At 37.8% G+C, this 16,640-nt stretch overlaps 1 pseudogene; it reads left to right on the top strand.

The window, feature by feature from the left end:
• Positions 1–16,640, top strand: part of LOC141270944 (uncharacterized) — a 59,169-nt pseudogene that overhangs the window by 20,042 nt on the left and 22,487 nt on the right.

Here is a 16,640-nt window from a genome sequence, read left to right on the forward strand (position 1 = left end):
TTTTTTTGGCAAGTTTTTAGTGTTCTGCTTTTCTTTGCCTTTTTTTGTGTCTATTTTATATGTGTTCGCCTGTGGGGTTTTTTGGGCATGTATGTCATTTTGGGTAGAGTTTAAGGTTTCCAGATGTTTTCTTGTATTTGTCTGATTCATTCATTGCAATTTTTTAAGAAGTCACAATATTTTTGTACAAGTGCACTTTAGTCTCCCCGCCTTGGAGGGATTTTATATTTTACCACCACTTACTTTGGCACAATTTCTGCACCATTTGGCACTATGCAAAATTGATGAGCTGTGTTCACCATGTTGAAGATTTTAGCACAAAAATATGGCAACAAAAACCACAAGACAAAAAAAGAAAGGTGACTAAAAAAAAACCCAGAAAAGATTAATTAGAGCCTTAGAGTTTTGTGCCTTGTTTGTTTGCGCCAACAGCGGGAAGACTTTATGGTTTCCAGAAGTTATCCTTGTCTTTATGTTGTTTTTATATGTAGTTTATGTACCTAATAAAGTGATTATTTTATATATATATATATATATATATATATATATATATATATATATTTGTTTTCCCTTTTTTTGAATACTTCTTTTGGGTTTCTCTTTCCAGATGTTTTTGCCGGATTCATGATTTGCGACTTCTTGAAAAGTTGCAAAATTTGTCGCAAATCTTCTCCGGTCTTCCTTAGAGTGATTTTATGTATGGCAAGTATTTTGGAGTAAATTTTTGCTCTATTTTGCAAAAAGTGCATCATTTTTCACCAAAAAAAGTCACACAAAAAAGGTCAAAAACTAAAAAAATGAAAGACCATTGTTGAATCTATGCAAAATTCATGAACCGTCTCTACAAATACTATAAATAAAAAAAAAAGAAAAGTGACTGAAAAAAACCCACAAATGGTGAATCTTGGTCATAAATGATGTCTGAAAAGCGCTGTGGAAATTGATAAGCGAGTAAAAGAAATGTCCAGAAATCTAGTGCCCCCAACCTGTCAAATCATTGCACTCAAGAAAGTTCTCCAAGAGTGACATCCGTGCTGTAGACAGACACCGGGAGCAGCAGAAGGGACTCAGCGCTGGACCTGGGGAGGGTGAGTAAGCAATAGGTTGTTTGTTTTTTCATACTGTGCCTGAGGACAGCTGTTTTATAAAACTGGAAGGAAACCTGTCTTCTTGTGCATTGGTGCCAAATACTGCACACAATATACCGTGTTGTCTGACTTGTGATTAGTGGGTTGTATGGTGGATTTTACAGAAGACAATCACAGACCAATTTAATTTTAAAAAGTTACACTTTTGCTTCATATAAAGGGACAAAAAGTAAATGAATAAAATCTAGATCTGAACATTTGTGTGACCTTCCACCCCAGGTCTTCTACACCCCAGGACCGTGTTACTTCACACAGTTCTCAAGTGCCAATTCCCCTTCTCTCGAATCCCAGGTGGATACTTCTCGTAGACCAAATCCCCAAGTCCCATCCTTCAGAACATTGTTTCTGCCAATCCTGTCTCTACTCCCAAGACCATTGGGATTACTTCCGAGAGATCCAGTCAACCCATCCCTTAAAGGGGCAATTTCATTAAGTCCAAAACACCTCACAACTGAGGATACCTTGGGCTTCCAGGTATCCATGCCTCCATTACAGCCCTTCACTAGTCCCCACTGAGCTGTCTTCTGTTTCAACCCTGAATGAACCCAGCAGACCCTTCCCATGGTTTGAGCTTAGCTCTGCTCATCCTTATTGGTTCTCTCTTGGCTGATATTATCTCCACAGACACAGCAGATTCCCCAGAGCTGACCCCACCCTGGCTGACACCACACTCAGACACCCTGTTCTATGGACCCCCTCCCTAGCTATAAACTAACATGTAGTAACTGTTAGCTTGTCCACTCCAGTAAAAACCAGTCATTGCTTAGAAAAGCAAACTGCTCCCTCCAGCAACTCCCCTGAGTGCACATGGTGACCCTCCTCAGACCCGTGTCATATCTTCAATGTTCCTTTTCACTGGTATTTATCTGAATGGGCAAGTTGCTGCCAGTCTCCAGTCCTCCATCGAACCCAATGTTCCAGCCTCCTGGCAATCAGCCCAGTACAATCCTCCCAGGTGGACGATCTTCAGTCCTGTTTGTCTCCCCGGCCAACTGTAACTCCAACAAGCACCATACATGGACCATTGGCCACATGCTCTACTGGAGCCAAACCTGTTTTTATCTCCGTCCTCACAGGATGGTGGCTCAATGCTCCGTGTTACCACAATCAGCACCAGGCTCCTACTCAGACTATACTGAGCCCGGTGGCCTGTGAAAAAAACACTGTATCTAAGTCTATTATGTGTGAAAAAACACTGTATCTAAGTCTATTATGTGATACTGTCTACTGAGCCAATGTATCTACATCTGTCATGTGTGAGACTCTGCTGCTAAACTAATGTATCTGAGCCCCTCATTTGTGATACACCTTCAGTGATGCACAGATGACTGCAGCCCCCATCATGGAAAGGTGCTTTCACACTGCGTTTAGGCACCCGTTCAGTGGCCCCGTCCACACTTAAGTCCGAACCCCCCGAAAAATGGGATTTGGACGTATGCGCTGACAAGGCCATAAACTATATTGGTGCCGACAGAGCAAACATGCACTCTGCCATGCATCATTTTCAGGCATGTTTACCTACTGCAGGTGGACACTCAGACGTAGTAGACTGCATCTGTCTCCAGGAGGCGTATACTCCCGAAAATGATGCACGGCAGAGCGCACATTCAGTGCATACATCCGAATCCTGTTTTGCAGGGAGTTCGGACATAAGCCACGACCTGAGCCACTGAACGGGTGCCTGAAAGCAGAGTGAAAGCACCCTAAGACCCCAACATGTACTACACCCCCATCATGTAAAATTATATCCCATATACTACATTCCCCATCATGTAAGATTACACCCCCTTGTACTACACCCCCAACAAGTAAGATTACACCTCATGTACTACACCCCCAACATGTAAGATTACACCCCATGTACTACACCCCCAACATGTAAGATTACACCCCATGTACTACACCCCCAACATGTAAGATTACACCCCATGTACTACACCCTTCATCATGTAAGATTACACCTCCTTGTACTACACCCCCAACAAGTAAGATTACACCCCCTTGTACTACACCACCAAAATGCAAGATTACACCCCCATGTACTACACGCCAAACAAGTAAGATAACACCCCCTAGTACTACACCCCCAACATGTAAGATTACACCCCATGTACTACACCCTCCATCATGTTAGAATCCACCCCCATGTACTACACCCCCAACAAGTAAGATTACACCCCCTTGTACTACACCCCCAACAATATTACACCCCAAGTACTACACCCCCAGCATGTAAGATTTACACCCCATGTACTACACCCTCCATCATGTAAGATTACACCTCCTTGTACTACACCCCCAACATGTAAGATTACACCCCCTTGTACCACACCCCCAACATGTAAGATTACACCCCCATGTACTACACGCCAAACAAGTAAGATAACACCCCCTTGTACTACACCCCCAACAATATTACACCCCAAGTACTACATCCCCAGCATGTAAGATTACACCCCCATGTACTTCACCATCAATGATGTAAGATTACACCCCCATGTAAGTACTACACCCCCCATCATGTAAGATTACACCCCCATGTACTACACCACCAATAATGTAAGATTACACCCCCATGTACTACACCCCCCATCATGTAAGATTACTCGATTAATTTTCAGAAACACTTTATGAATAATGTCACAGGGCCACGTTCTGATAAGACCCAGTTTACACAGGTAGATGATGCGCAAAAAAATGATCTATAATAAATCGTCCAGTGCGCATAGGCTGCCATGGTTCTCGGCAGCGTGAGTTCGGTACGACGTGCTGATGAGAATGATGATTTTTAACATTTGTCCTAAACAGCTTGCATTTTGCTTGTTTGTGGCGTGATCGGCAGCCTGATTACACAGCAGCACAATTATAGTGGAGCCAGCCTTCTTAGGAACACACAATAACCTTTCAGTGTAAATGCAGCTTTATCAATGTTAAACCTCACAGCTGTGATGACCCAGTGCAAATCCTCCTAGTATCACAGCCCTACCTGTAGCATTTATTTTACTCCCTTATATCTAAGCCTTTCTATGTTAGTGCCAAAAACTGATGAAAACGACATTACAAATTCTTTTATTTAATCATTGTCAGAGTTTTTGCTAGTCCTACATTCACACCTTAGGAAGGAGAAGTGACAACATTACCACTCAGAAAGCAGATGTAACCTTTCACCTACTTTCAGCCATTGTAATTAATTCTGACTATTGTTACATGCAGACTTCTAAAAACAAACTGTTCTGTTCCATATAATGACATTGTCTATCAAATACTGTTTACACAATACAATCATTGTGACTGTCAGACAGCAGAGCACATTCATGGCACATGAGACAGACAAATGGCTCCTTATAATACATTCTGAGGAGTACAAAAAATAGCTACTATATTACTGCCCCTGTGTACAAGTATATAGCGACTATAATACTGCCCCCTATGTACAAGAATATAACTACTATAATACTGCCCCCTATGTACAAGAATATAACTACTATAATACTGCCTCTATGTACAAGAATATAATGACTATAATACTGCCCCCTATGTATAAGAATATAAATACTATGATACTGCCTCCTATGTACAAGAATATAACTACTATATTACTGCCCCCTATGTACAAGAATATAACTACCCCAATACTGCCTCCTATGTACAAGAATATAACTACTATAATACTGCCCCTGTGTACAAGTATATAGCGACTATAATACTGCCCCCTATGTATAAGAATATAACTACTATGATACTGCCTCCTATGTACAAGAATATAACTACTATAATACTGCCCCCTATGTACAAGAATATAACTACTATAATACTGCCCTCTATGTACAAGAATATAACGACTATAATACTGCCCCCTATGTACAAGAATATAACTACTATATTACTGCCCCCTATGTACAAGAATATAACTACTATAACACTGCCCTCTTTGTACAAGAATATAACGACTATAATACTGCCCCCTATGTACAAGAATATAACTACTATATTACTGCCCCCTATGTACAAGAATATAACTACTATAACACTACCCCCTATATACAAGAATATAACTACTATAATACTGTCCCCTATATACAAGAATATAGCTACTATAATACTGCCCCCTATATACAAGAATATAACTACTATAATACTGTCCCCTATATAGAAGAATATAACTATTATAATACTGCCTCTGTGTACAGGAATATAACTACTGTAATACTGCCCCCTATGTACAAGAATGTAACTACTATAATACTGCCCTCTATGTACAAGAATATAACGACTATAATACTGCCCCCTATGTACAAGAATATAACTACTATATTACTGCCCCCTATATACAAGAATATAACTACTATAATACTGTCCCCTATATACAAGAATATAGCTACTATAATACTGCCCCTATGTACAGGAATATAACTACTGTAATACTGCCCCCTATGTACAAGAATGTAACTACTATAATACTGCCCTCTATGTACAAGAATATAACAACTATAATACTGCTCCCTATGTACAAGAATATAACTACTATATTACTGCCCCCTATGTACAAGAATATAACTACTATAATACTGCCCTCTATGTACAAGAATATAACGACTATAATACTGCCCCCTATGTACAAGAATATAACTACTATATTACTGCCCCCTATGTACAAGAATATAACTACTATAACACTACCCCCTATATACAAGAATATAACTACTATAACACTGCCCCCTATATACAAGAATATAACTACTATAATACTGTCCCATATATACAAGAATATAGCTACTATAATACTGTCCCCTATATAGAAGAATATAACTATTATAATACTGCCTCTGTGTACAGGAAAAAAACAACTGTAATACTGCCCCCTATGTACAAGAATGTAACTACTATAATACTGCCCTCTATGTACAAGAATATAACGACTATAATACTGCCCCCTATGTACAAGAATATAACTACTATATTACTGACCCCTATATACAAGAATATAACTACTATAATACTACCCCCTATATACAAGAATATACCTACTATAATACTGTCCCCTATATACAAGAATATAGCTACTATAATACTGCCCCCTATATACAAGAATATAACTACTATAATACTGTCCCCTATATAGAAGAATATAACTATTATAATACTGCCTCTGTGTACAGGAATATAACTACTGTAATACTGCCCCCTATGTACAAGAATGTAACTACTATAATACTGCCCTCTATGTACAAGAATATAACGACTATAATACTGCCCCCTATGTACAAGAATATAACTACTATATTACTGCCCCCTATGTACAAGAATATAACTACTATAACACTGCCCTCTTTGTACAAGAATATAACGACTATAATACTGCCCCCTATGTACAAGAATATAACTACTATATTACTGCCCCCTATGTACAAGAATATAACTACTATAACACTACCCCCTATATACAAGAATATAACTACTATAATACTGTCCCCTATATACAAGAATATAGCTACTATAATACTGCCCCCTATATACAAGAATATAACTACTATAATACTGTCCCCTATATAGAAGAATATAACTATTATAATACTGCCTCTGTGTACAGGAATATAACTACTGTAATACTGCCCCCTATGTACAAGAATGTAACTACTATAATACTGCCCTCTATGTACAAGAATATAACGACTATAATACTGCCCCCTATGTACAAGAATATAACTACTATATTACTGCCCCCTATATACAAGAATATAACTACTATAATACTGTCCCCTATATACAAGAATATAGCTACTATAATACTGCCCCTATGTACAGGAATATAACTACTGTAATACTGCCCCCTATGTACAAGAATGTAACTACTATAATACTGCCCTCTATGTACAAGAATATAACAACTATAATACTGCTCCCTATGTACAAGAATATAACTACTATATTACTGCCCCCTATGCACAAGAATATAACTACTATAATACTGCCCTCTATGTACAAGAATATAACGACTATAATACTGCCCCCTATGTACAAGAATATAACTACTATATTACTGCCCCCTATGTACAAGAATATAACTACTATAACACTACCCCCTATATACAAGAATATAACTACTATAACACTGCCCCCTATATACAAGAATATAACTACTATAATACTGTCCCATATATACAAGAATATAGCTACTATAATACTGTCCCCTATATAGAAGAATATAACTATTATAATACTGCCTCTGTGTACAGGAAAAAAACAACTGTAATACTGCCCCCTATGTACAAGAATGTAACTACTATAATACTGCCCTCTATGTACAAGAATATAACGACTATAATACTGCCCCCTATGTACAAGAATATAACTACTATATTACTGACCCCTATATACAAGAATATAACTACTATAATACTACCCCCTATATACAAGAATATACCTACTATAATACTGTCCCCTATATACAAGAATATAGCTACTATAATACTGCCCCCTATATACAAGAATATAACTACTATAATACTGTCCCCTATATAGAAGAATATAACTATTATAATACTGCCTCTGTGTACAGGAATATAACTACTGTAATACTGCCCCCTATGTACAAGAATGTAACTACTATAATACTGCCCTCTATGTACAAGAATATAACGACTATAATACTGCCCCCTATGTACAAGAATATAACTACTATATTACTGCCCCCTATATACAAGAATATAACTACTATAATACTGTCCCCTATATACAAGAATATAGCTACTATAATACTGCCCCTATGTACAGGAATATAACTACTGTAATACTGCCCCCTATGTACAAGAATGTAACTACTATAATACTGCCCTCTATGTACAAGAATATAACAACTATAATACTGCTCCCTATGTACAAGAATATAACTACTATATTACTGCCCCCTATGTACAAGAATATAACTACTATGATACTGCCCTCTATGTACAAGAATATAACGACTATAATACTGCCCCCTATGTACAAGAATATAACTACTATATTACTGCCCCCTATGTACAAGAATATAACTACTATAACACTACCCCCTATATACAAGAATATAACTACTATAACACTGCCCCCTATATACAAGAATATAACTACTATAATACTGCCTCTATGTAGAATATAACTACTATATTACTGCCTCCTATGTACAAGAATATAACTACTATAATACTGCCCCTGTGTACAAGTATATAGCGACTATAATACTGCCCCCTATGTATAAGAATATAACTACTATGATACTGCCTCCTATGTACAAGAATATAACTACTATAATACTGCCCCCTATGTACAAGAATATAACTACTATAATACTGCCCTCTATGTACAAGAATATAACGACTATAATACTGCCCCCTATGTACAAGAATATAACTACTATATTACTGCCCCCTATGTACAAGAATATAACTACTATAACACTACCCCCTATATACAAGAATATAACTACTATAATACTGTCCCCTATATACAAGAATATAGCTACTATAATACTGCCCCCTATATACAAGAATATAACTACTATAATACTGTCCCCTATATAGAAGAATATAACTATTATAATACTGCCTCTGTGTACAGGAATATAACTACTGTAATACTGCCCCCTATGTACAAGAATGTAACTACTATAATACTGCCCTCTATGTACAAGAATATAACGACTATAATACTGCCCCCTATGTACAAGAATATAACTACTATATTACTGCCCCCTATATACAAGAATATAACTACTATAATACTGTCCCCTATATACAAGAATATAGCTACTATAATACTGCCCCTATGTACAGGAATATAACTACTGTAATACTGCCCCCTATGTACAAGAATGTAACTACTATAATACTGCCCTCTATGTACAAGAATATAACAACTATAATACTGCTCCCTATGTACAAGAATATAACTACTATATTACTGCCCCCTATGTACAAGAATATAACTACTATAATACTGCCCTCTATGTACAAGAATATAATGACTATAATACTGCCCCCTATGTACAAGAATATAACTACTATATTACTGCCCCCTATGTACAAGAATATAACTACTATAACACTACCCCCTATATACAAGAATATAACTACTATAACACTGCCCCCTATATACAAGAATATAACTACTATAATACTGTCCCGTATATACAAGAATATAGCTACTATAATACTGCCCCCTATATACAAGAATATAACTACTATAATACTGTCCCCTATATAGAAGAATATAACTATTATAATACTGCCTCTGTGTACAGGAAAAAAACAACTGTAATACTGCCCCCTATGTACAAGAATGTAACTACTATAATACTGCCCTCTATGTACAAGAATATAACGACTATAATACTGCCCCCTATGTACAAGAATATAACTACTATATTACTGACCCCTATATACAAGAATATAACTACTATAATACTACCCCCTATATACAAGAATATACCTACTATAATACTGTCCCCTATATACAAGAATATAGCTACTATAATACTGCCCCCTATATACAAGAATATAACTACTATAATACTGTCCCCTATATAGAAGAATATAACTATTATAATACTGCCTCTGTGTACAGGAATATAACTACTGTAATACTGCCCCCTATGTACAAGAATGTAACTACTATAATACTGCCCTCTATGTACAAGAATATAACGACTATAATACTGCCCCCTATGTACAAGAATATAACTACTATATTACTGCCCCCTATATACAAGAATATAACTACTATAATACTGTCCCCTATATACAAGAATATAGCTACTATAATACTGCCCCTATGTACAGGAATATAACTACTGTAATACTGCCCCCTATGTACAAGAATGTAACTACTATAATACTGCCCTCTATGTACAAGAATATAACAACTATAATACTGCTCCCTATGTACAAGAATATAACTACTATATTACTGCCCCCTATGTACAAGAATATAACTACTATAATACTGCCCTCTATGTACAAGAATATAACGACTATAATACTGCCCCCTATGTACAAGAATATAACTACTATATTACTGCCCCCTATGTACAAGAATATAACTACTATAACACTACCCCCTATATACAAGAATATAACTACTATAACACTGCCCCCTATATACAAGAATATAACTACTATAATACTGTCCCATATATACAAGAATATAGCTACTATAATACTGCCCCCTATATAAAAGAATATAACTACTATAATACTGTCCCCTATATAGAAGAATATAACTATTATAATACTGCCTCTGTGTACAGGAAAAAAACAACTGTAATACTGCCCCCTATGTACAAGAATGTAACTACTATAATACTGCCCTCTATGTACAAGAATATAACGACTATAATACTGCCCCCTATGTACAAGAATATAACTACTATATTGCTGACCCCTATATACAAGAATATAACTACTATAATACTGTCCCCTATATACAAGAATATAGCTACTATAATACTGCCCCTATGTACAGGAATATAACTACTGTAATACTGCCCCCTATGTACAAGAATGTAACTACTATAATACTGCCCCCTATGTACAAGAATATAATTACTATAATACTGCCCTCTATGTACAAGAATATAACTACTATAATACTGCCCCTATGTACAAGAATATAACTACTATAATACTGCCCCCTATGTACAAAAATATAACTACTATATTACTGAACCTATGTACAAGAATATAGCTACTATAATACTGCCCCCTATGTACAAGAATATAACTACTATAATACTGCTCCTATGTACAAGAATATAACTACTGTAATACTGCCCCTATGTACAGGAATATAACTAATGTAATACTGCCCTCTGTGTAAAAAACTATAACTACTATAATACTGCCCCTATGTACAAGAATATAACTACTATAATGCTGCCCGCTATGTACAAGAATATAACTACTATAATACTGCCCCCTATATACAAGAATATAACAACTATAATAATGCCCCCTATGTACAAGAATATAACTACAATAATACTGCCCCTATGTACAAGAATATAACTTCTATAATGCTGCCCGCTATGTCTAAGAATATAACTACTATAATACTGCCCCCTATATACAAGAATATAACGACTATAATACTGCCCCTATGTACAAGAATATAACTACTATAATACCCGCCTCTATGTACAATATAACAATATATAACTAATATAATACTGTCCGCTATGTACAAGAATATAACCGCTATACTATTACCCCTATGTACAAGAATATAACTACTATAATACTGTCCCCTTTGTATAAGACTATAACCGCTATACTTTTACCCCTATGTACAAAAATATAACTACTATAATACTGACACCTATGTACAAAAATATAACTACTATATTACTGCTAGTATATACAAGAATATAACTACTATAATACTGTCCCCTATATACTGGAATTTAACTACTATAATACTACCCCTATGTACAAGAATATAACTACTATAATACTGCCCCCTATGTATAATAATATAACTACTATGATACTACCCCCTATGTACACGAATATAACTACTATAATACTGCCCCCTATGTACAAGAATGTAACTACTATAATACTTCCCCTATGTACAGGAATATATCTACTATAATACTGTCCCCTATGTACACGAATATAACTACTATAATACTGACCCCTATGTACATGAATATAACTACTATAATACTGCCCCCTATGTACAAGAATGTAACTACTTGTACATGTGGATATCATAACTTGTGTTAGCTGATACTGTTACATAACGAGACATGAGCATTTTGCTGCCTCTTACAATCACTAGATCCTATTAGTGGCAGTAGTAAGCGTGCACCTGCTCCCTATATATAGTCTCCTGGCTGGGAATCTGGAACTCTCATTCGGAGTTACATTGGAGCTGCATAGTTCGTATTTGATGTTCTGCACCAGGAACGTCCCATATCCCTGTGCCAAGTGCAAAGCTCTACTCCTTACATGATAACCAAGCTCAGACTGTATGTGCTGATAGGTGGCACTTTTGTTTTCCCATAGTGGAAAATTGAAGTGCAGTAAGCAGAGGCATGTGAGTGTAGAAATAATGGGGCACCATATTAAATGTATGCAGTCCCTTCTCCAATCAGAAAAAACCTAGCAGTTACCCATTACGTAAAACCTGCTCCATATATGATCACATCAGGAGACTTGGCTGGCTAATGAGCAGAGCTTCTGGCAATTTGTTTGTGGGTTACTATTTTATGTCACTAGTGCCCTAAACCCTAGCTTTAGTTTGAGTTAGAAAAATACCATAAAAACATAACGTAATTTATTAGGTGTTTTTTGGTGTTTTTTTGATTATAGGAGACGCTTTTGTATACTTTGCACAGCTCTCTCTGTCTGAAACTGGAGGAGAGCACAGTCGGACTCCTACATGTCAGGCAGCTTTACCCCTGAAGTACTGGTTGGTTATAGATGCATACCTAATATTGTTTAACCCCCTAGTGACCACCAATACGTCTTTATGCTGACCTGAGATATACGTGAATGGCATCATCCGACTGGTGAAGATGCAGTACATTACAGCTGACACTCTACAGCATCAGTCATGATCAGTGTCGGCACTGACCATGGCAGTTTAACCTCTCATATGCTGTTGTCAAGATGCAGCATCCAGATGGCTAACAGAGTGTGGGAGCTACCCCTTTAATCCCGTTGGCACCCTGAGACAGGGGCGAACATAGAAATCATGGGGCCCCGTAGCAGGAGTTCAAATTGGGCTCCCCCACCCCCTCCCCCAAAAAATTGTCGGGGTCACAGAAGAGCAGATCTCACAACTTTGCAGCCTTTACAAAGTAATTTTCCCCCAACTGAAGCCCTAGATTCCTCTTTCATTGCCCCCATAAGGTATGATGCCAACAAAAGTGCCCCCACAGTATGATACCCCCACAGTGATTTATTCCACATTAGCCTCCACACGCACAGTATGATGATGACCCTACAGTACCCCACCTCAACTCCCCAAATTATGGTGACCACCAACACAGTATGATCCACCAACTGTGACCTTCACGCAGCCCTCCAAGCCGTATAATGGGCCTACATACAGTATAATGGCCCCACACCTCACCACACTGTATAATGGCTCCCACTAGCCCTCCAAACAGTATAATGGGCCAAGCACAAACTTTCACACTGTGTAATTGCTTGCATACAGTATAATGGCCCCCACATATCCCTTCATAAAGTATAAATGTTCCCACATAGCCCTCCAAATATTATAATGACCCCCACATAGCCCTTCAAATAGTATAATGACCCCCACATAGGCTTCCAAATAGTATAGTGGCCCCCACATAGCCCTCCAAATATTATAATGCCCTCCAAACGCAAAACATATTGACCTAAATTTACTGTTAACATAAAGTATAATATGTCACAAAAACAGTCTCAAAATCACTGGGATATGATGAAACATTCCAGATTTGTTACCAAATAAAGTGACATGTCAGATTTGAAAAATTTGGCCTCCTCAGGTTAGCCTTCATAACCATTGCTATCCGCTCCATCTACAGTTGGTGACTGGTACTGCATCAGTTCAAAAGAGAGTTCTGGACACTTTTCAGAGGCAATTTTTTTAATGCATATATTTTGGGGTAAAATTAATTTTGTAGTTGAGTTTCATTAAAAATTTGTCCTTGTTTGCTTTTACATGCTCTTTGCTTCTCTACACTGGTTGCAGAAATCCAGTCAGTCAGTCCACTTGCACTGATAGGAGCTTCTAACTCTTTTATCTGTCTTATATGAGCTCCCCTCTGCTGCTTTACAACCACATTGAAGTTTAGCTCAACTTTGATGTAATCATAAATTTGCACAGAGAAGTACAGAAAAATTAGAAATAAAAGAGTTGCAAATTTTCAGTTAGAACAAGTTCACTGATGAATTCTCAGTTAACTCATTCTGCAGCAAGGGCAGGGAAAGCCAAGTGCTGTAATATTTGTAATGGAATCCAACTGAAAACATATTTTTAATCCAAAATACATGCATTTAAGAAAAATAAATTCTTCCAGATGGAGTCCATATTCTTTAAAAAGTACTTTTCACTACAATTTCGATGCTAAACTGGCCACAGCATGATGAAGTGGCTGAACATCTGAATAAACTGCATGTTTTATTTTTTTTTATTTCTCATCTCCATTGCAGAGATACCAGCTAGTAAAGTTTAAGTTCTAAGAGGGCGTTTGCATAGCTTCTCCTCTGAGGACCTTTACTTTTTCATCTGCATGACATTGACCAATCATAAGCGGGCTGCGTCATGCAGGGGGAAAAATAAAACTCCCCCAGAGAAGCTTATCATCTTTCTCTGTGTGATATGGTAAAGCCAATAGTGTAGCTACCAGGGATTGAAGGAAGCAGAGAGCGAGCTTGCCCCAGGCCCCTTACTTGAAGGGGCCCATCTGGAGCAACCGTAACTCATAACTATACCAGTGTGTACAGCTTGCCGATAGAGCTAAATTCTATGCTAGAGCATAGAGACATGGTCTACTACCTCTCTCCATTCTATAGACCCCAGGTTGCTATAGGGCTTCGGTCTACAGAATGGCAGGATGTCTTACTGGATAAGGGGTGAAGTGGGGGTAAAGTGATGTGATGGTGTAATCACACCTGTCACCTGGATTCTGACCTCCTGTGTGTTCCCCGGTGAGATGACATCAACATGTTGGACACGCCCGAATTTGGGTTTAGGTGAGCATATAATGTTTATTTTTCTGATGAAAGTCTGAAGTCAATCTATGTGACTGCAGACTTCTGAATCCTTACAGCTCGCGCACTGCACACTGTCAGGATTTTACAGCTCTGCCAGTGAGAGCAGACAGTCACGTGACTGCAAGTATGTGATCTGCATAAATGTGTTCACATGCCAAATAGATGTGCTTGTCCTAGCTCAATACCAGTGAATGGAGCAAGGCCGAGCACAACTATTTGGAATGTGGCGGAAGTGTGCAAATTGCATACTAGCAGTCACGTGACCACCTACCACTCTCGCAAGCAACACCGGAGAATCTCATAGCCTGTGGCGTGAGTGCTGTGAGGATTCAGAAGTCTCAGTCACATAGAATGACCGCAGACTTTCTCAACTAGACTAGACAACCCATATAATAGTGCTTGTAGGGGGACTGTGGTGGTATCATACTGTGTATAGGGGGCTATGGGACATTATACTGTGTGAGAACTATTGTTGGGGCCACTATACAGTGTGAGGGGCAATATGCTATATGTACAGTGGCATTTGGTTATTATAATGTTTATAGGGGGGCTTTGGGGGCATTATACTGTGTGAGGATTACTGTTGAAGGCATTATACTGTGTATAGGGGGAAGTTGGAGTATTATATTGTGTATAAGGAGCGTGGGGCATTATACTGTATGAAGACTACTGTTGGGGCCATCATACAGTAGTGAGGGGAATTTACTGTTTGTAGGTGGGCTTTGAGGGCTATCATATTATATATAGGGAACTGTGGGGGCATTATATTGTGTATAGGGAGTTGTATAGGGAGGACTTGAGACATTATTATTGTACGTGGGTGATGTATAACTGTTTATGTGGGGACTCAGGGGATATTATTAAATGTTAAGTGGACAATTAAAGGGGTATTCCCATCTCCAAGATCCTATCCCAATATGTAGTAGGTGTAATAATAATAATAGTAGCAAATACCTCCAATTAGAAATGTATAGTTTTTCTGATTCGCTATCTCTCTTACCTCATGTGCAGGCATCGCAGGACCTTAGGTATCCATGGTTACGATATAGTGACATTTAGGCCACGGCCCCACTATCAGTGTTATATCTCAGGAGTGGGAGCCAAAACCAGGTGAGGAACAATCAGAGAAAAGGTATAATAGAAACAAGTCACCAATTCTGCATTTATCTCCCACTCCTGAGAAAAAATACTGACCGAATACTGACCAAATAGTGGGGCCGTGGCCTTAGTTAGCTAGTTGCTAGTGGTCGTAAAAATGGATACCTAAGGTTCTGCAATGCCTGCATATGAGGAAATAGACATAGCAATTCAGAAAAACTATACTACATTTCTAATTGGAGGTCTTTGTTAATATTAGTACTATTATTATTACTACTACACCTCCTACATATTGGGATAGGATCTTGGAGATGGGAATACCCCTTTAAGAGGCATTTCTGTTATAGGGACCCTAAGGCCACATCCCCACTATCAGTATTTGGTCAGTATTTTTTCACAGGAGTGAGAGCCAAAACCAGGAGTGGGTGATACAGTGGGTGATACAGTGAGTGGGTGATACACCAATACAGAATTGGTGACATGTTTCTATTATACCTTTTCTCTGATTGTTCCTTACCTGGTTTTGTCTCCCACTCCTGAGAAAAAATACTGACCGAATACTGACCAAATACTGACTAAATGCTGATCCATGTAATGTATGACCATGTCTGTCAGACTGTGAGCAGCTAACTCTCAGTCAGTG

Source organism: Phyllobates terribilis, unplaced genomic scaffold (genome assembly GCF_046119375.1).
Source record: "Phyllobates terribilis strain yellow unplaced genomic scaffold, ASM4611937v1 Scaffold_5__5_contigs__length_657084704, whole genome shotgun sequence".
NCBI classification, from domain to species: Eukaryota; Metazoa; Chordata; class Amphibia; order Anura; family Dendrobatidae; genus Phyllobates; species Phyllobates terribilis.